Below are 19031 nucleotides of genomic sequence, written 5' to 3' on the forward strand. Positions count from 1 at the left end.
TGTGACTTGGCTCTAGTGCTCACTCTGCGGCTTGGCGGCCCTGTGAAGTAACAGGGTTCGTCTCCCTTTTCATACCGGGTGAAGCTAACCCGTGTGTCAACACGTTATACCGCCATTACTTAGCAGAAGGTTCCATCTCTGCATGGTGTACCCCGGGCTGCGAACGCACCTCTTATCACTCATTATATTATTTGGTGCGTTCCACCACCCCTAACACGATGCTTTGTTTTATTTCAAATGAAAGACTTATTCTGGCTGTGTCTTTATTTACCATATAACAACAGGATTACCAATGGCTAGGTGTCTTATAGACAACTCTCCATTACTAATCTGTGGGCCTGATGTCACTGGACAATATAAAGGTGACATCAACCCCACAAACAAGAACCCCACTTGCTACTGCTATATGGCAAATGGGAAGAGCCAGGCAAAGCACCAGAATTTTTGCATATAATAGATGTGCTTTTTCTGGGCGGCTGCGGGCTGCTATTTTTAGGCTGGTGGGGGCAATATCTATGGCCCCTTACCAGCCTGAGAATACCAGCCCCCCAGTTGTCTGCTATAGCAATGCTGGTTGTCAAAAATGACGGTGACCCCACACCCTCTGTTCTTGATAACCAGCATTGCTTAAGCTGACAGCTGAGGGTTGCAGCCCCCCACTGTGAGTTTTGCCTGGCTGGTTATCAAAAATACAGGGGAACCGACACCATTTTTTTTCATTAATTATTTACAGCACAGGAGTCGGCTGATGAATACTCCCATCCGCCTCTCCCGCTCTTATTGTTATTAGTGGCAGCAGGCGTCAGCTGATGGGAGCAGTAGTTCCATCAGCTGACACTAGTGACCGGAGGTAAACTTTATACCTCTGATCACAGCCGTGCCCTCACGCTGTCTTTTGACAGCGTGGAACCGTGGCTCTCTGACCGGTGGTGATGATTTTGCAGCCGATCAGAAGCCGTGTTTGCTGCATTGTCATGCATGACAGCGTGGCAAACACTGGATGTTCAAGCCCCCATTCAAGTGAATGGAGTCCTGGTTCAGGATGGGGGAGTAGCCGTGGGCTAAACTCGAGTAACAAGTACACTCGCTCATCACTACTCCCAGCTCTTCTGGTCTGTGACCCATTGCACAACTCCAATTACTGTGACCGCATGAACAGAAAACTACACCCATCCATAAAAACAAAATCTTCTTTAAATGGCAGTTTGACTTGTACACAAAGAACAGCAGGAGATGCCTTTCTCTTGATTACAATACAGTGGCATGTATGGGGCAGCACGGTGGCTCAGTGGATATCATTGCAGTGCTGGGGTCTTGGCTTCAAATCCCACCAAGGACAACATCTGCAAGGAGTTTGTATGTTCTCCCCATGTTTGCGCAGGTTTCCTCCGGTTTCCTCCCACATTCTAAAAACATACTGATAGGGAATGTAGATTGTGAGCCCCACCGGGGACAGCGATGATCAGGGCCGTATTTAGAGTTTATGCTGCCCTAGGCACTTTTCGTGGTGCCTCCCCCATTGGTGAGTATGACTAATGCAGACCCTGTCGGCAGTGACTAAGGCTAATTTCACACTAGCGCCGTGCACTGCGTCGCTATGCGTCGTTTTGCAGAAAAAACGCATCCTGCAAAAGTGCTTGCAGGATGCGTTTTTTCTCCATTGACTTGCATCAGCGACGCAGTGCGACGGTTGCGTCGCCACCAAAAAACGTTGCATGTAACGTTTTTTGGTGCGTCGAGAACGTCTTTTCCGATCGGCCATGCGCGGCCGGAACTCCGCCCCCGCCTCCCCGCACCTCACAATTGGCCAGCGGATGCGATGAAAAACAGCATCCGCTGCCCCCGTTGTGCGGCGCTTTCAACGCTAGCGTCGGTGCGCCGCAACGACGCATAGCGACGTGCAGTGCACAACGCTAGTGTGAAAGTAGCCTTAGGCTACTTTCACATCAGCGATTTTTGCCATTTGCGGAAGATCTGGCAGTTTTTCTGCATCTGCCACATAGCAGATCACTTACGGCAACACTGTGTTCGGCCTCATTCATTCCCTATGGGACTTGCAGACATGTGCAGCACTTGCGGTTTTGCCGTGATCCAGAAAATGCGGTACTTGCAGCAATGGAAAGAAAAGTTGCTAGCAGTGTTTTTTGTATCACCACAAGTGCCGCACATGTCCGCAAGTAGACATCACTACCTGTCCCTGCACCTTGCTAGCTCATCCCTAGCATCCCTCTCTGACCTAAAACTACACTATAAAGCTTTAATAATAATAATAATAATCTTTATTTATATAGCGCCAACATATTCCGCAGCGAATAGAAAAACAATTTATTAACCGACATTCCTACGATAATGAGGGCTCCAGGCTACAGCGTAAGTGCATTGTTTTCCCTGTGGAGGGATTCAGGAAGACGGCCACCACAGGCGGCGCATGTGCAGACTGAGATCGCATCTGGACCAAGATCCGAATCTCCACCTTCGGTGGCTCACAGCTTCAGAAATATGGCCGGCAGGAAAGCAATGCGCTTCACTTAGCTCTTACCGCCAACATTGGGCCCGCAGCATTGCACGGATGTGACACCCCCTCCTCCCATTCAGGGCCCGCTGCATTGTCCCACTTCTGCCACTGCAGACTTCCAGAGGAGGGGACTCAGCCTCCTGTGATCCTGTTTACAAGGCGGGAGACCGCTATTACTGGATCGGGGACGCTATTACAGGGCAGGGACATGTGTATGTATGTGCACACACACACACACACACACACAGACTGCACAGGGGGCACAGTAGGCACACATACATAGACTGCACAGGGGGCACAGTAGGCACACACAGACTGCACAGGGGGCACAGTAGGCACACATACATAGACTGCACAGGGGGCACAGTAAGCACACACACACAGACTGCACAGGGGGCACAGTAGGCACACATACACAGACTGCACAGGGGGACACAGTAGGCACACACAGACTGCACAGGGGGGCACAGTAGGCACACACACAGACTGCACAGGGGGGCACAGTAGGCACACACACAGACTGCACAGGGGGACACAGTAGGCACACACACAGACTGCACAGGGGGACACAGTAGGCACACACACAGACTGCACAGGGGGACACAGTAGGCACACACACAGACTGCACAGGGGGACACAGTAGGCACACACACAGACTGCACAGGGGGACACAGTAGGCACACACACAGACTGCACAGGGGGACACAGTAGGCACACACACAGACTGCACAGGGGGACACAGTAGGCACACACACAGACTGCACAGGGGGACACAGTAGGCACACACACAGACTGCACAGGGGGACACAGTAGGCACACACAGACTGCACAGGGGGACACAGTAGGCACACACAGACTGCACAGGGGGACACAGTAGGCACACACACAGACTGCACAGGGGGGCACAGTAGGCACACACAGACTGCACAGGGGGGCACAGTAGGCACACATACATAGACTGCACAGGGGGGCACAGTAAGCACACACACACAGACTGCACAGGGGGACACAGTAGGCACACACACAGACTGCACAGGGGGGGCACAGTAGGCACACAGACTGCACAGGGGGGCACAGTAGGCACACACACAGACTGCACAGGGGGACACAGTAGGCACACACAGACTGCACAGGGGGACACAGTAGGCACACACACAGACTGCACAGGGGGACACAGTAGGCACACACACAGACTGCACAGGGGGACACAGTAGGCACACACAGACTGCACAGGGGGACACAGTAGGCACACACAGACTGCACAGGGGGGCACAGTAGGCACACATACATAGACTGCACAGGGGGGCACAGTAAGCACACACACACAGACTGCACAGGGGGCACAGTAGGCACACATACATAGACTGCACAGGGGGACACAGTAGGCACACACAGACTGCACAGGGGGCACAGTAGGCACACAGACTGCACAGGGGGGCACAGTAGGCACACATACATAGACTGCACAGGGGGGCACAGTAGGCACACACAGACTGCACAGGGGGACACAGTAGGCACACACACAGACTGCACAGGGGGGCACAGTAGGCACACACACAGACTGCACAGGGGGGCACAGTAGGCACACACACAGACTGCACAGGGGGACACAGTAGGCACACACACAGACTGCACAGGGGGGCACAGTAGGCACACATACATAGACTGCACAGGGGGGCACAGTAGGCACACATACATAGACTGCACAGGGGGGCACAGTAAGCACACACACACAGACTGCACAGGGGGCACAGTAGGCACACATACATAGACTGCACAGGGGGACACAGTAGGCACACACAGACTGCACAGTAGGCACACAGACTGCACAGGGGGGCACAGTAGGCACACATACATAGACTGCACAGGGGGGCACAGTAGGCACACACACAGACTGCACAGGGGGACACAGTAGGCACACACAGACTGCACAGGGGGCACAGTAGGCACACAGACTGCACAGGGGGGCACAGTAGGCACACATACATAGACTGCACAGGGGGGCACAGTAGGCACACACACAGACTGCACAGGGGGACACAGTAGGCACACACACAGACTGCACAGGGGGGCACAGTAGGCACACACACAGACTGCACAGGGGGGCACAGTAGGCACACACACAGACTGCACAGGGGGACACAGTAGGCACACACACAGACTGCACAGGGGGGCACAGTAGGCACACACACAGACTGCACAGGGGGGCACAGTAGGCACACACACAGACTGCACAGGGGGGCACAGTAGGCACACACACAGACTGCACACACCCATCACAAGCCAGTGCCACCAGAGCTCAGCAGTCTCCAGTGAGCAGTAGAGCAGAGCCTCAGCAGGATAACCCCGCAGCAGTGTGCCGGCATGAGTGCCTCACTTCAAGCCGAGGTCTGGCTCTGGCCCAGTGTTCTCCACTACCTGTCAGACCCCAGGACCGTCCTAACCAGCTGCGATGTGGACTGGGGACGCTGTGCCACTCTGGATCTCCTCCTTCCAGTCAGGTGAGTTCGGCAGACACTGACTGCACACAGAGTGGGCGTGTCTGTAGTGCAGGGATGCAGCTGCCGACACCCAGCCTTTAACCCAGCAAGCAGCCAGAAGCTGGGGGACCGTCCCAGGGGCATCTGAACCCTGCGCCCCAGCCCAGCCTGCCCCTGGTGGGATCCGATACTCCCACAGCAGCCGGAAGACAGGTGGGTGGGCGGCCCGACACAGGACTATGAGGCAGAAACTGAACTTGGCGCCTCAGCGAGGAGGGGGTAGGGCTTGCACTGTGACTTGTTTCCGGTGTTCTGAAATTTGTCGGCATGTCGTAGATAGTAGGGATGGGCGAGGCTACGGAGTCACGTGGCGCAAACTGACCAATCACGGCCAAGCAACAGCTGAAGCTGCAGGGTGGAGAGAAGAGGAGCTCTGGGCGGCAACATGCCTGAAAATTTCAGGGACGGGCGTGAGTATGGCACCTGGGGGCCTGGTTAAAACCACAATAGTGAGGGAGGGGGCGTGACAAAGGGAGGGGGACGCCCTGAAATTTCTGAGCATAGTAACGCCCCCCTCCCTTTGTCACGCCCCCTCCCTCACTATTGTGGTTTTAACCAGGCCCCCAGGTGCCATACTCACGCCCGTCCCTGAAATTTTCAGGCATGTTGCCGCCCAGAGCTCCTCTTCTCTCCACCCTGCATCTTCAGCTGTTGCTTGGCCGTGATTGGTCAGTTTGCGCCACGTGACTCCGTAGCCTCGCCCATCCCTACTATCTACGACATGCCGACAAATTTCAGAACACCGGATCCCTGTGCATTACACATGAGGGCGGCGCGCTGTATCTGACACCCCCGCAGCAGCCATAAGACTTAGGAGGGCGGGAGAAGGGAGGGCGGGAGAAGGGAGGGAAGGAGGGCGGGAGAAGGGAGGGAAGGAGGGCGGGAGATGGGAGGGAAGGAGGGCGGGCGGACCCGGACTATTTAAAAAAAAACAAAAAAAAAAAAACACCTTGCCTTGCTCAGGTGCCGCCCCCCCCGCATCTTACCGCCCTAGGCACGTGCCCTCAAGTGCCTAGTGGCAAATACGGCCCTGGCGATGATAATGTGTGCAAACAGTAAAGCGCTGTGGAATATGTTAGCACTATATAAATAAAGATATTATTATTATGTCTTCAATAAACATTTTTCAGCGGCATAGCTGATAAATTAAAGAACATGTTAAAGACCTTCAACCTTTCTAAATATAGCTAGCTCTTCCAGTGACCATTACCCTTCAGGCTACTTTTCGGGAACCACATACTGATGCACGTGTGGCTGCTACCATACTGAATGTGTCCCCATCCTTGCTGACTCATCTCTTCTCAGAACTGCAGCTTCAAAGACCTGTCTGACACTTATTCATTCCCCAGAGACCTTTAGGGACTCTACCAAAGTTCCTGGCAATACATCCCCTTCAGCAACTCGCCTGCTAAAAGTATTTTGCTGCCACTGATGAAGTTCTTCTTATTTGCTTCCTCTTCCTTTCTGCTCTTTTCATCCAAACACCCCCCCAGGTTCTGATCACCTTAACCATAGGGTATCTGTACTTCTCTCTTCCTATTACTTAACTAACTTAAATAAAACATTGGGAGTTGTTATAGAGGTGGAATGCCATCCTCTAACCCCTCACACTCCTCCATTCTTTAATGATGGTCATCCGTGACCATCCAGGACCTTTAAGAAGGGTGAGCGTATACACAATAAAACACAGTAAATCGATCAGGACTGAAGGCTTAATATAGATGTCTTCTCCTCCACTGATTGGCTCCTATAGGTTAAGGGCCCCAGAAGACCAACAATACAGTCCTGAGCACAGTCCATAACTTTTTAAAATTTCTACTAAGACTGGTCCTTTTTGATAAGGACCCCAGAAACCACCAGTGTCCCTAAAAATAACAGTATCTGTTATTAAGGGTATCAGACACCCACAGATGCACCAGCATCTGCAGTCCAGCAGAAAACGTTACAAAAGGCATATCAAAACAAAAATCAAAAACAAAGATCTAACCAATTTGGCTATTACAGACTCATCTGGCCTTGTGGGTGTCTGGCCGCACACTGCATTGATCTCTCGGCCATGGGGTAATGTGACCGTTGTTTTTGACCCCTGATGAACCCTCAACAACTTGGAGGGGGAAACGCGTCGGGTCCTTCTTCTACCTCCCGCTGATAAGTATTGACTTTCTATTTTCTCTGATACCGGCCCCCTGTGATATTTTTTCCGGGTGGAGGCTATGTGTAAGGCGATTGATGGGAGACTTTTTTTTCTTGGATCGATTGTGGGTCCTTGATTCGATCTGTTATGATGAATTGTACACATTTTGTCAGCGTTTAGGTATTTAGATTTGTGTCCTATTGGAATTGTGTCTTTACTATTTCTGATTTGTACTCCGTAGGGCATTTAATAATATCATTGGGTGTGTTTAAATAATAAGTGCAATATTTGGATCTGCAAAGTAAGGGATCCCTGTGTAGACATTTTTTGGAAATCAATAGGTATGTATCAGGTGGTCATTGTTTTGAAGCAGAATACTCTTTTGAATACGAGATAAGTCTATTCAAGCTGCTTCTTTACCCACAACTTTTTTTACTTTGAGATAAGAGATACCTCTAATCAGATTTTACTCACCAGATAGAGCCCAAACACAGGCTCATAGAATTATTAGCTGCTGCAGATCAACCTCTCCTCGTGACCAGCCAGAGTAAAAAAAAACTGACCATGAAGGGCCGGACAAATGCCACTGCATACCACCGTTTTTGGCACCAGCACTTTATGAATTCGACCATCTCCCCGGGGTAGAGACTGTGTAGCCAAAGGGGGAAGGTACCTCCACTTGACAGTGCTTCTGATCACATAAATACGGTCTTTGGTCTCTTTTTTCTCTAAGAAACTGAAGCCTCACTTAATATCAAATTCTAGCACTCGGCCCTTTGTCTGGGCTTCCTACCTGGTCATGCGGCAGTCTAAGTTTGAACCTTCCAGCCACTCCCTAATATAGATATTAAATATCCATCCAATTCCTCCCCTCCACTACGTCATCATACCCTGCTAGACATTCCCACCACAGACTTTTCAGAGGATGGCTAGGGGTACACTCTAGTGGGGATGAATAGAATCACATCTTCTTCCAGTAAATTTCCAGCTTGGGCACTTCTGCCCCATATATCTTTTAGCAGTGGTACGCATGCGCTGCCCATGGACCTGTGGGATTGGCGGCTGGCGGTCAGTTGCGAGTGGTGCTCCTACGTCTTCTAAACAGATGATCTGGGGCTTCCGACCGTGTGACCGGTGGCAGTCAATACCCCCTTTTGTCTCAGGTGCCGTTAGGACGGCGCATGCGCCGAATGTACTGCTGAACATATTGGGTTCATTATAAGTCTACCACTTAGGCGAATGCGCATGAGGCCCACATTTGCCACTTCATATGTGGTTTCCGGTGTCCATACGGAAGTACAGCTATCTCAACATTAGGACATATGCCCTGTCCATACGCAATTACACACGGGCGCATGTGCAGTCCAGACACATAGTTTTCTTTCCTCTTACACAAACAGGCAGCAGCAAATTAACATCGCAGTGCATACTATTTAAACCGGCACACCCCCTGCCCTGACACGCCTCCCGAAGAAGCAGTTGTGAAACGCGCGTCGGGGAAGAGGGACGCCGAGAGAATTCCACGTGGCTATACATAAGGTAATAGTGTAGTTTTACATATATTTATAGCTGCAGCACTATAGCACTTTATACATTAAAATAATAAGGGTCAAATATTTAGGCACCCAGCTATATGGAAATGCCCAGTTAGCTTATACCTTATAGTCATTATGCTATTTCTGCTTCAGTGTGAATAAATCGTATTTACTCTATTAATAGCCCATAGAATTTTTAGGAAGACTCTATGGCTGTATAGTCCCTCGTTGTAGGATTGAGCACCCTTCCTTTTATGTTTACTTTTTGTTTTTGATTTTAATATTAATTAATAAAAATGATTTTTATCTATCTAATACTATTGTGGTGGATCAGTTCTTATTATTACTAGGTCACCATATAGTGAAAATTAGCTCACCTCTACTAGTCTGGCTGTTGCCCCTCCAGATTCTTCTTTCTCTTACGGAGATTCTGCGTCCATTCCAACAGCTTGCTACACAATTGCTGGAACTGGAACGGCCTCTTCAGAGGGTGGTGCCACAAAACTGACTGCCTCAAGAAGTGTTCTTTTGGCCGCATCAGCGGAGTCTGGTTTGGCTGCTTTTGGCACACCGCAATGCTGGCGGGCACCTCTTCCTCTGGTATAAGGCTCCAGTATCACACCCAGAGTTCATAGACCAGAAGCCACATGTCCAATTTTTATATGGAGAGGGACATGTAACTTAGGCAGCCAATGACAGAAGTCCTTGTGTGTGGACGTTGTGGATGGTTTCTGTGCCCTTATTAGGCTTCCGGAATTTCCACACATTAAGTTAATAAAAAAAAAAAAAGAATAATAGTCCGCCACTCATCTGACCTCTCGTCACCACCTCCCTTCATCAAACATGTCCCCCTCGCTCATCAAACAGCACCACTATCCAAGCCAAAGTCTTCACAAAAGCATTATTGGAAAATTGATCATTTATCTAACTTTGGCTTAATTTTGACGAGTTTGAGGAAAATGCTGCGGAACATTAACACAAATCCGAATGTTCAAGGTTCTTGCCGAATTTGAGGTTGGCGAACTTATTCTGAACAAGTTCGCTCATCTCTAATCGTCAGCTCAACATTTCTGAAGGCCTTGAAGACCAAGTTACAAGATGGCCATGACTGAGAGGTATCATCAATGCTCAAAATCACTGAGCTGGAAAAAAGAGATAATTGCAGTTCATTCAAGCCAGAGTTACTCATAGCAGATGGGCTGTGAAAAATGTGCTGAATTCCTAATTGTAGTAGAATTCACTTTAAATACCGACAATAACCAATTAGTTTGTAAGGAAAATGCCAAGGTGGGGTCCTGTAACAGAGCCAGAAGGCAAAACTCTATAAACCTAAGTACAAGGTACAATACCAGATGGGTTGCATCTAACGATGAGGGGATCAGGGAAATTTCAAATTCGCCAATTTGTGCAGTTTTTCCTGGTTTGGGGTCTTTGCAGAGCTTAGAGCGTAATATTAAACATAACATTAAAAAAAATTATAAAAATCCTTATACTTACCTCACCGCTCACCTCTCCGGCCCCACCGGTCCGGTCCTCAACGCATATTCTGATCCCTGCTGTCTGTGCTGAAATCCCGGCTCTGATGAAGCCAGGGAAGATTCTGCACAGGTGCACAATTAGGGCACAATGTCATTACATATCGAGGTGCACCATGACCTTGCACACACATTTGTAGAGTCATCCCAAGCCTCAGCAGAGCAGAATGCTGGCTCACTGCCAGAAACCTTGGGATTTCAGTATAAGCAGCAGTGATGATAAAATCCATGAGGAATAGAAAAATCTGCAATTTGGAGAACACAGATTTTTGGAGCATTCAGGTAATGTAGAATTCAATTCCACTCTAATGTATTCCCTTATTTGTAATTTCATCAAAGGTAGAGCCTTATCTCATAACCCAGTAGAAGCTAAGGCCGGGTTCACATTACCGTTTCTGTGCGCAGCGTATGATCCGCATACATCCTCATGCGTCATGCGTAAATATCTTTAACATGGTGCACACAGAGACATGCATTTGCATGCAAATTAATATGCATGCATCGTTTCACGGTGTCCGGCAAACGCAACGTGTTGCATTTTTTTTAGGCGTCAAATATTGCGCAATCATGCGCATGGGGACAATTGCGTCAAAACAGCGCATTGTCTATGGAAATGCATTGGTACGCAAGGACATGCATACGCATGCGTTCGATACGCATGTGTACTTCAGACTGTGCATGTCCAGGAAATGATGTCACCGCCTCCACCATGCGCATAAACAACGAAAACGCATGGCAAAACGCATTTAAATGCATGCACACGCAGTGTTTTTTTGGCATCATGCATAAGATGTGGAGGCGCAAGCATGCGTTTGTGCATGCAGATGATATGCTGCGCACAGAAACGCTAATGTGAACCTAGCCTAACAATCTTACTGGTGAAGAAATTGGAGACATCAAGGTCCCAACATCGTGCTTAAAGTCGAGAAAATAGCGCAGACTTATCAACTTTTTTTAATTGTTCACAACTTTAGTGCTGAACCCACGGCAGGACCAAGGGGTGGAATGGAGCAGCAAAGAATGCCGCAGAAAAGGCAATGCGGGTACTGTCACTGGGAGTGCAATGTTTGGGAAGATGCTGAGGGAGTACCTTGCTGACCGTACCAACGTCCTCGGTGATTCCTCTGTGCCTTCTAATTATTGGGTATCCAAGTTGGACACGAGGCATGAACTGGCTCTCTACACCTTGGACGTCCTGGCCTGCCCTGCCACTAGTGTTCTGTCAGAGCGGGTTTTTTCCCTCATCCCACAAGAATTTATATAGCTACGCTGCAAATACCAGACTCTGTGAACACTACTCATTCCCCCCTCCCAGAGTCATGTAACACAAAATAGTTAATAAATAACATTTCCCACATGTCTACTTTACATCAGCACAATTTTGGAACCACACTTTTTTTGTTAAGAAGTTATAAGGGTTAAAAGTTGACCAGCAATTTCTCATTTTTATAACAAAATGTACAAAACCATTTTTTTAGGGACCACCTCACATTTGAAGTGACTTTGAGGGGTCTATATGAAAGAAAATAGCCAAAAGTGACACCATGCTAAAAACTGCACTCCTCAAGGTGCTCAAAACCACATTCAAGAAGTTTATTAACCCTTCAGGTGCTTCACAGAAAATAAAGCAATGTGGAAAGAAAAAATAAACATTTCATTTTTTTTCACAAAAATTTTCTTTTAGACACATTTTTTTTTCAGTTTCACAAGGGTAGCAGGAAAAATTTGCCACCAAAATTTGTTGTGCAATGTCTCCTGCTGAAACCCAATATCTGGAGGAAAGCCACTTGGGCGCATGGCAGGGCTTAGAAGGCAAAGAGCGCCATTTGACTTTTTGAATGTAAAATTTGCTGGTGTAATTAGCGGATGACATGTCATGTTTGTAGAGCCCCTGATGTTCCTAAACAGTGGAAACTCGCCACAAGTGATACCATTTTGGAAACTAGACCCCTTTGGGAATTTATTTAGACGTGTATTGAGCACCTTGAACCCCCAGGTGCTTCTCAGAAGTTTATAAAGTTGAGCCATGAAAATAAAAAAATCACATTTTTCCCACAAGAATGATTTTAGCCCCAAATTTTGAGTTTTCATAAAAATAACAAGAGAAATTGCATCATACAATTTGTTTTGCAATTTCTCTTGAGTATGCCGATACCTCATACAGTATGTGGGGAAAACTACTGTTTGGGCGTACAGCAGAGCTTGGAAGGGAAGGAGCGCCATTTGACTTAATGAATGCCAAATTTGCTGAAATAATTAGCAGATGCCATGTCACGTTCGAACAGCCCCTGATGTGCCTAAACAGTACAGTGGAAACTAGAGATGAGTGACCTTGTTCGGAAAATGTTCATCAATCTCAAATTCGGTACAAACATAGCTCATTCTGATTCATGTTTTGATTCTCGAGCATTTTTCCTCAAAGTTGGAAAAATTCGGGCACAGTTCGGTAAATGATCGCATTTTCACTAATGCTTTTATTAGGACTTTGGCTAGGATAGTGGTGCTGTGTGGTCAGAGGTGGGGTACATGCTTTATGAAGGGAGAAGGTGGCGAGAGATCAGAGGAGCTGCGGACTGTTCTTTTTTTAATTAACTTAACGTGTGGAGATTCCGGCAGCCAATCAGGGTGCAGAAATCATCCATGATGTCCATAAACAAAGGCTTCAGTCATTGGCTGCTGAAGTCACAAGTTCCTCTTCATATAAAAAAAGACATGTTGTTTTGGTAGTGCCATTTTTTCAATGTAACAGCGCCGAAAGGCTGATCCTGCTGCAAGTGGTCAGATAGTTAGAAAGGAATTTTATTGTCAGCTACTTCAACTAGATAGGAACATGTGTGAATTCGACCTTCCAGCATCTACCTCGTTTGTGTTAATACTGTGGGGCAGGCAGGAGGACACATTTCCAAATCTAACTCGTTTGTGAGACTCAGTACAAGCAAAAATTGCAATAATTTGACTACTACATGCATACCTTACTCTGAGATTCTCACTGCGTTAAAATGCGGACCAGCGAGACTCGCCAACCACAGGCCGTCCCATCAACCGCATCTGTTCCTTCTTCCTCCTCCATCACAATGGCAAGTGTTTTCGCACAGGTCTCTGGACACAGAATCTCCACTTGTTTGACCCTACATAGTCAGGGTGAGTGATGACCCATCAGCTATTATGGAAATAAAGATGTCTGCTGTTTTTGTTTCACAGAGCACACCACACCTTTCTCAAACCACCATAACATTTCCACCTGCGCCTCACTCACAGTCCAGCCATCCTGTTCTCCATACTCACAGCAGCACAGCTCTCGGTCCCGCAGTTGTGGTCACGTAAAAGAATGTTTCCTCCTACACATGCCAATGGTAAGAGCTTTAACTCCACCATCTCCATTCTGTTGACCGCGTAAATGCTGCCTTTCTACCTGGTGGATACATACAGTTTCCAAAAGCTGATGGCCAAGTTAGTCCCCTACTACCAGTTGCCCAGTTGCCATTATTTCTCTAAGAAAGCTGCGCCTGTGCTACACCAGCATGTCACAGACAACATCACCCGTTCCTTGAAAATATCTATGTCTGCCAGGGTGCATTCCACCACTGACACACAAACAAGCAAACATGGCCAGGGGAATTAAATCTGGCTGACTGGGAACTGGGTGACTGAGGTGGCTTTGCGGGCAGGGGGGCAAGGGACTGCTCCACATGTCTTGGAATCCAAGGCTTACGGGACAAACCTCTGTATCTAACACTTCCTCCGCTGCTTCTACCTTCTCCACCTCCTCTAGGGCGTCCACCTGCACCCTCAACCTCTCCCTTAATAAACCACATGTTCCAATAGTGCAAAGAGAATCCCCCCTAACCCTGTACTGCGCAGCCAGGGCTCACTGCAATTAGGCAGTGTTTAAATTAATATGCCTTGGAGATCGCAGATACACAGCTCAAGAGTTGCGGACAGCTATCAAGGACAAGTTAGGGCAAAGGATGTCTCCACTGAGTGCAAATCTGGTGGTGGACATACGCCAGGGCAATCTCACACATGTGCCTTGCATGGCTCATGTCCTCAACCTGGCGGTAGAGCAATTTCACCGCCACTATCCCAGCCTGGATGCACTGCTGCAGAAATCACGATCACTGTGTGCTCACTTCTATCATTCGCACACAGCAGGTAATTGACTTGCATCGTTACAGAGGTCTTTCGGCCTACCAGTTAGCCATTTGACATGCGATGTACAGACATGGTGGACTTCCACTCTGCACATTTTGCACCGACTGTGGCAGCAGCAATGAGCCCTGGTGCACTAGGTCCTTTTGCATAGCCTGAGCAAACACAGTACTGATGGGGTGCAAATCACACTTGTGGAGTGGGAACAGATGAAGGACCTCTTCACCCCTCTGTGCAGTTTTAAAATAGTCTGCAGGAGGAGGTGGTGGTCAGAGAGAGATGGAAGCAGAGGAAGATGCGGAACGGATAATAAGATCTCTGTCATGGCTTGGACAGGGTTAATACCCTGCCCTCTCAGGGTTAATTGTTGTGGCCTCTTTTTGGAACCGGGAGGGATATTTATACCCACTCTGGACTAGGATTCTCTGTCAATTATACTTTCGCTCTGAGTGCCTGACCCCTGGTGTGCGTGTGCATACTGTGGTCTTTGGTCTCCGTGCTCGATCTGGTCTGTTGATTTTCTCGGCTTTCTGACCTCCGGCTTCCACCTTACTACCCTTCTGTCTCACCCTCCAGTACCTCCCAGTTATTGACCTCGGCACGTTTGACTACTCTCTGGCGCTGTTCGCCTCCTTTGCACCCCGGCATCTGGCTCCAACCCTGGCCACTCCCCCTCTGTCACATAGTTCAGGTCCGGCTTGCTGCCCAGTGAGTTCTTCGCCATTTTGCGCTGGGCTCCCTTACTGCGGTGAGTAGCCTCCCAGCAGTAGTTACACCCGGGATCCTTGACAATCTCTAAGTTCCGGACTGTCATCGCACAGATGGGTGCCATGGGAGGGTGGATTACAACGATCGAGGGGCTCTTATAGTGATGGGTGCGCAATAGTCAGAAGATAGAGAGGATAATGATCTCCTCTCTGTTGTCCGTGGTTGACGGGAGGGCACGGAGGAAGCAACCTTGAGTGTTACCCCTCCACCAACACACCATGGACTTGGACCTCATGGAAGCGCAAGTCACATGAGCACCTTCTTGCTGCACTATCTGCAACATGATGCCCATATTGTTAGCATTAGAAATAGCGCCGACTACTGGGTTATCTCTTGGTTAGATCAACGGTACAATAGTAAATTTTACCAGATGCTTCCTCCCCCGGAGAGGGATGTGCACTTGCTGCAGTATTGAAACACATTTGTAGACAAATTTAAGAGTGGTTTTCCCCAAGACAGCAGTTAGACACACAGTGTGCAACACAGGTCTAAACTTCCAACCCAGGGAACATCGAGGTGTCATTGCAAAAACATTAGCAGCAACAATGTAAATGGCAGAAGGAAATTCTGTAAGTTGTTTCCCACATTTTTTAGACCAGACCACGCACCAGCAGAACAGAGTACAAGTCTGACACGTGGAGTGAGGGACTGGAGGGGATGGTGCAGGAGTATCTGGAGCTCAGTATCAATACCATCAGGTGAATTTGACCATTTTGAATTTTGGTCTTCAAAAATTCAAGAGTGGCCTGAGCTCGCCTGTCACACCTTGAAGATTTTGTCATGTCCGGCAGCAAGCATTCTCTCAGAACGTGTCTTCAGGGCTGCTGGTGGTGTCCTGATGGACAAGCGCACTCGGCTGTCCCCTGAAAGTGTAGACCTCCTAACTTTCATCAAGATGAACAAGTTGTGGATCTCCAATGACTTCTGCAACCCAGTCTTAGACTGGGCAGACTAGGCGATGGTGTCATTTTTATTGTGATGCATTGATCACGCATTATTGCAGCCTGTGAAGCTTTTGCCATGGCTTCTGTGCCTGCTGTTGCTGTTGCTGCTGATGTTACAATTTTTTGAAATGTGGAGACTTCAAGCTGGGTCTTCATCTGGCGGGTTGCCTGTAATGGATGTTGTGTCACAGGCCTAATTTACGGTTTCTACTCTGAGGAAATTGATGCCACTTTAGTGATGTGTGGCAATAATTTTTTGAAATGTGGAGTCTCCTTCATGTGTGTTGCCTGTAGCAGTATTGCTCCCAGACAGGCAGGCCTGCACTTACATTAAGTCAACAAGCTGTGTTACTTTCCTTAATCTTTATACCAATAGGAGTCTACAAAGCTGATATTTCTGCCACCTGAGTGTAGCTGAGCAGAGAAGCACTTTGAGCTGTTGCATGAGGTATCAGAGCTCCCAGCAAAGAAGGCTTACACAGATCCCTCACCCACCTCATCTTAATTGAAACTTAAGGTACCGTCACACTAAGCGACACTGCAGCGATAGCGACAATGATGCCGATCGCTGCAGCGTCGCTGTTTGGTCGCTGGAGAGCTGTCACACAGACCGCTCTCCAGCGACCAACGATGCCGAGGTCCCCGGGTAACCAGGGTAAACATCGGGTTGCTAAGCGCAGGGCCGCGCTTAGTAACCCGATGTTTACCCTGGTTACCAGCGTAAAATGTAAAAAAAACAAACAGTACATACTTACATGCGTCCCCCGGCGTCCGCTTCCTGCAATGACTGAGCGCCGGCAGTAGCAGGGCACAGCGGTGACGTCACCGCTGTGCTGTACTTTCACTTTCATTTTACGGCGCTCAGTCAGTGTGGGAAGCGGACGCCGGGGGACGCATGTGAGTATGTACTGTTTGTTTTTTTTACATTTTACGCTGGTAACCAGGGTAAACATCGGGTTACTAAGCGCGGCCCTGCGCTTAGTAACCCGATGTTTACCCTGGTTACCAGTGTAAAATATCGCTGGTATCGTTGCTTTTGCTGTCAAACACAACGATACACAGCGATCGGACGACCAAATAAAGTTCTGGACTTTATTCAGCGACCAGCGACATCACAGCAGGATCCTGATCGCTGCTGCGTGTCAAACTAAACGATATCACTAGCCAGGACGCTGCAACGTCACGGATCGCTAGCGATATCGTTTAGTGTGACAGTACCTTTAACCTCTAAGCTGTAAATGCTGGCCCAGACCCCGATACTTCATGCATGGCCCATGCCTGACTGCTGCTGTGCTATTATCAAATTTCTACTCTGGGTCAATTTGTCACTTTTCCTGGTGTGCACCTCTAATTTTTAGATATGTTTGGACTCCAAGTTAGATCTCCTTCATGTGTGTTGCCTGAATTTGGCAGACATCTCAGAGCACCAGGCCTACACCTGTCACTCCTCCACCTGTTGCTAATCAATGTTTCAGCCAGAAATGCTGGTCTTGGCCCTGTCCCAGGCCTCCATGCTACCTAATTATACTATTTGCAATCTCGGTCAATTTATGCCATTTTCCTGGTGTCTCACCCTAATTTGAGCTCTTTTGGCAGCTTTTTGGCCCACCTGAAGGTGTTATCTATGCGTTTGGTTTTGCCTCCAATTGAATTCAGTGGGGTTCAGTATGTACAACGAACATGTTTGACGAACATTAGGGACATTCGCGAACATCGGTCCCCAAAGAAGCTGGGCGAAAAGTGCGCGTCGAGGCAGAAGGCAGGAGCTCCCTACACTCTGTTTACGCAGCGGTTTACCAAACAGGTATGCTAAAAGTCGTTTATCATTTTTTCAGCTAGCATTTACAAGTAACGTATTCATGATAGATAGCCAGCTAATGACATCTGACATGCGCAGATATAATTTTAATCATTGCACTAATCAGCAATATGTCTTCTTGTCTACTTAATAAGATTTAAAACAATTGCACCCATGTATGTATTATTAATGAGGTTCAATGATGATGATAGTTATGTTTAATTTCTAAACACATGGTTATCTCAGTATACTACAGTGATCTTCATTGTTTGTGTCCGATGGTTTCTATAAGAACAAGCACTTTACACCTATAAATGTTTCATGCCATCTGCTGGTAACACTAAGTTGCTGCAATTGGTTATTTGCTTTTCTGATGAGTTGTTAGTGGAAATGGCAGGATTATAAAACTAAGAGTGTGCAGTTCCTTGTGTGATACATTTATTATCCTTCATGTAATAAACTCTTAGATCCAATAGTCAATTGTATGCCTATTCTGATATCAATTAGTTGTGATTTGCACAACCATATTGTCATTGTACTCCTCGCTGCTACCAACATATAGGAGTTTACAGCCTTCTATTATTTCCAGGACCTATTCCTGAATTTTATTATAAAAAAAAGTTTATTGACTTTTCTAAATAAAAATTGTGTTTTTATGTTAACCCCTTTCTGCCAGCTGACGGAATAGTACATCAGCTGGCAGATCCCCGGCTTTAAGGTGGGCTCCGGCGCTGAGCCCACCTTAAAGCCGCGACATGTCATTTATCCAGCGCTCTACACTGAGCACTTACTTTGAGGTTTCCATAAAAATCTCTGAGTGGTTTGAAGGGTGAATCCCCCAAGGGATCCATTCACTATAATGAGGCAGCAGAGTTACTCTGGACTCCATCTGGCCTCTGTCCAGCCGTGTCCTTCTTTTCAGAAGTGCAGAAAACTTTTATGCTCACCTAAAAGACAAACACTGCCAGACCACAGATCCTATGGCCTCCACAGGAACTGCTTGTGCCTCATTATAGGGAATCTTCCATTGAAGGTTCCACCTGAATCAAGGATTTCAGAGATTTACACAGAAACCCCAGTGTAAGCGCTCAGAGCAGAGAGCAGGATAAATTT

At 47.9% G+C, this 19031-nt stretch overlaps 1 long non-coding RNA gene across 1 annotated transcript in view; it reads left to right on the forward strand.

Annotated features, from left to right (window-relative positions):
- The first annotated feature begins 4922 nt into the window (after nt 1-4922).
- The window catches only part of LOC143784917 (uncharacterized), a 38959-nt gene continuing 24850 nt past the window's right edge, over nt 4923-19031 (forward strand). Inside the window, exons 1-2 of the long non-coding RNA XR_013217907.1 lie at nt 4923-5208; nt 17717-17924. This is a non-coding gene — a long non-coding RNA (uncharacterized LOC143784917). The remainder of the gene's footprint in view (nt 5209-17716; nt 17925-19031) is intronic.

Source organism: Ranitomeya variabilis, chromosome 7, assembly GCF_051348905.1.
Source record: "Ranitomeya variabilis isolate aRanVar5 chromosome 7, aRanVar5.hap1, whole genome shotgun sequence".
Lineage (NCBI taxonomy): Eukaryota > Metazoa > Chordata > Amphibia > Anura > Dendrobatidae > Ranitomeya > Ranitomeya variabilis.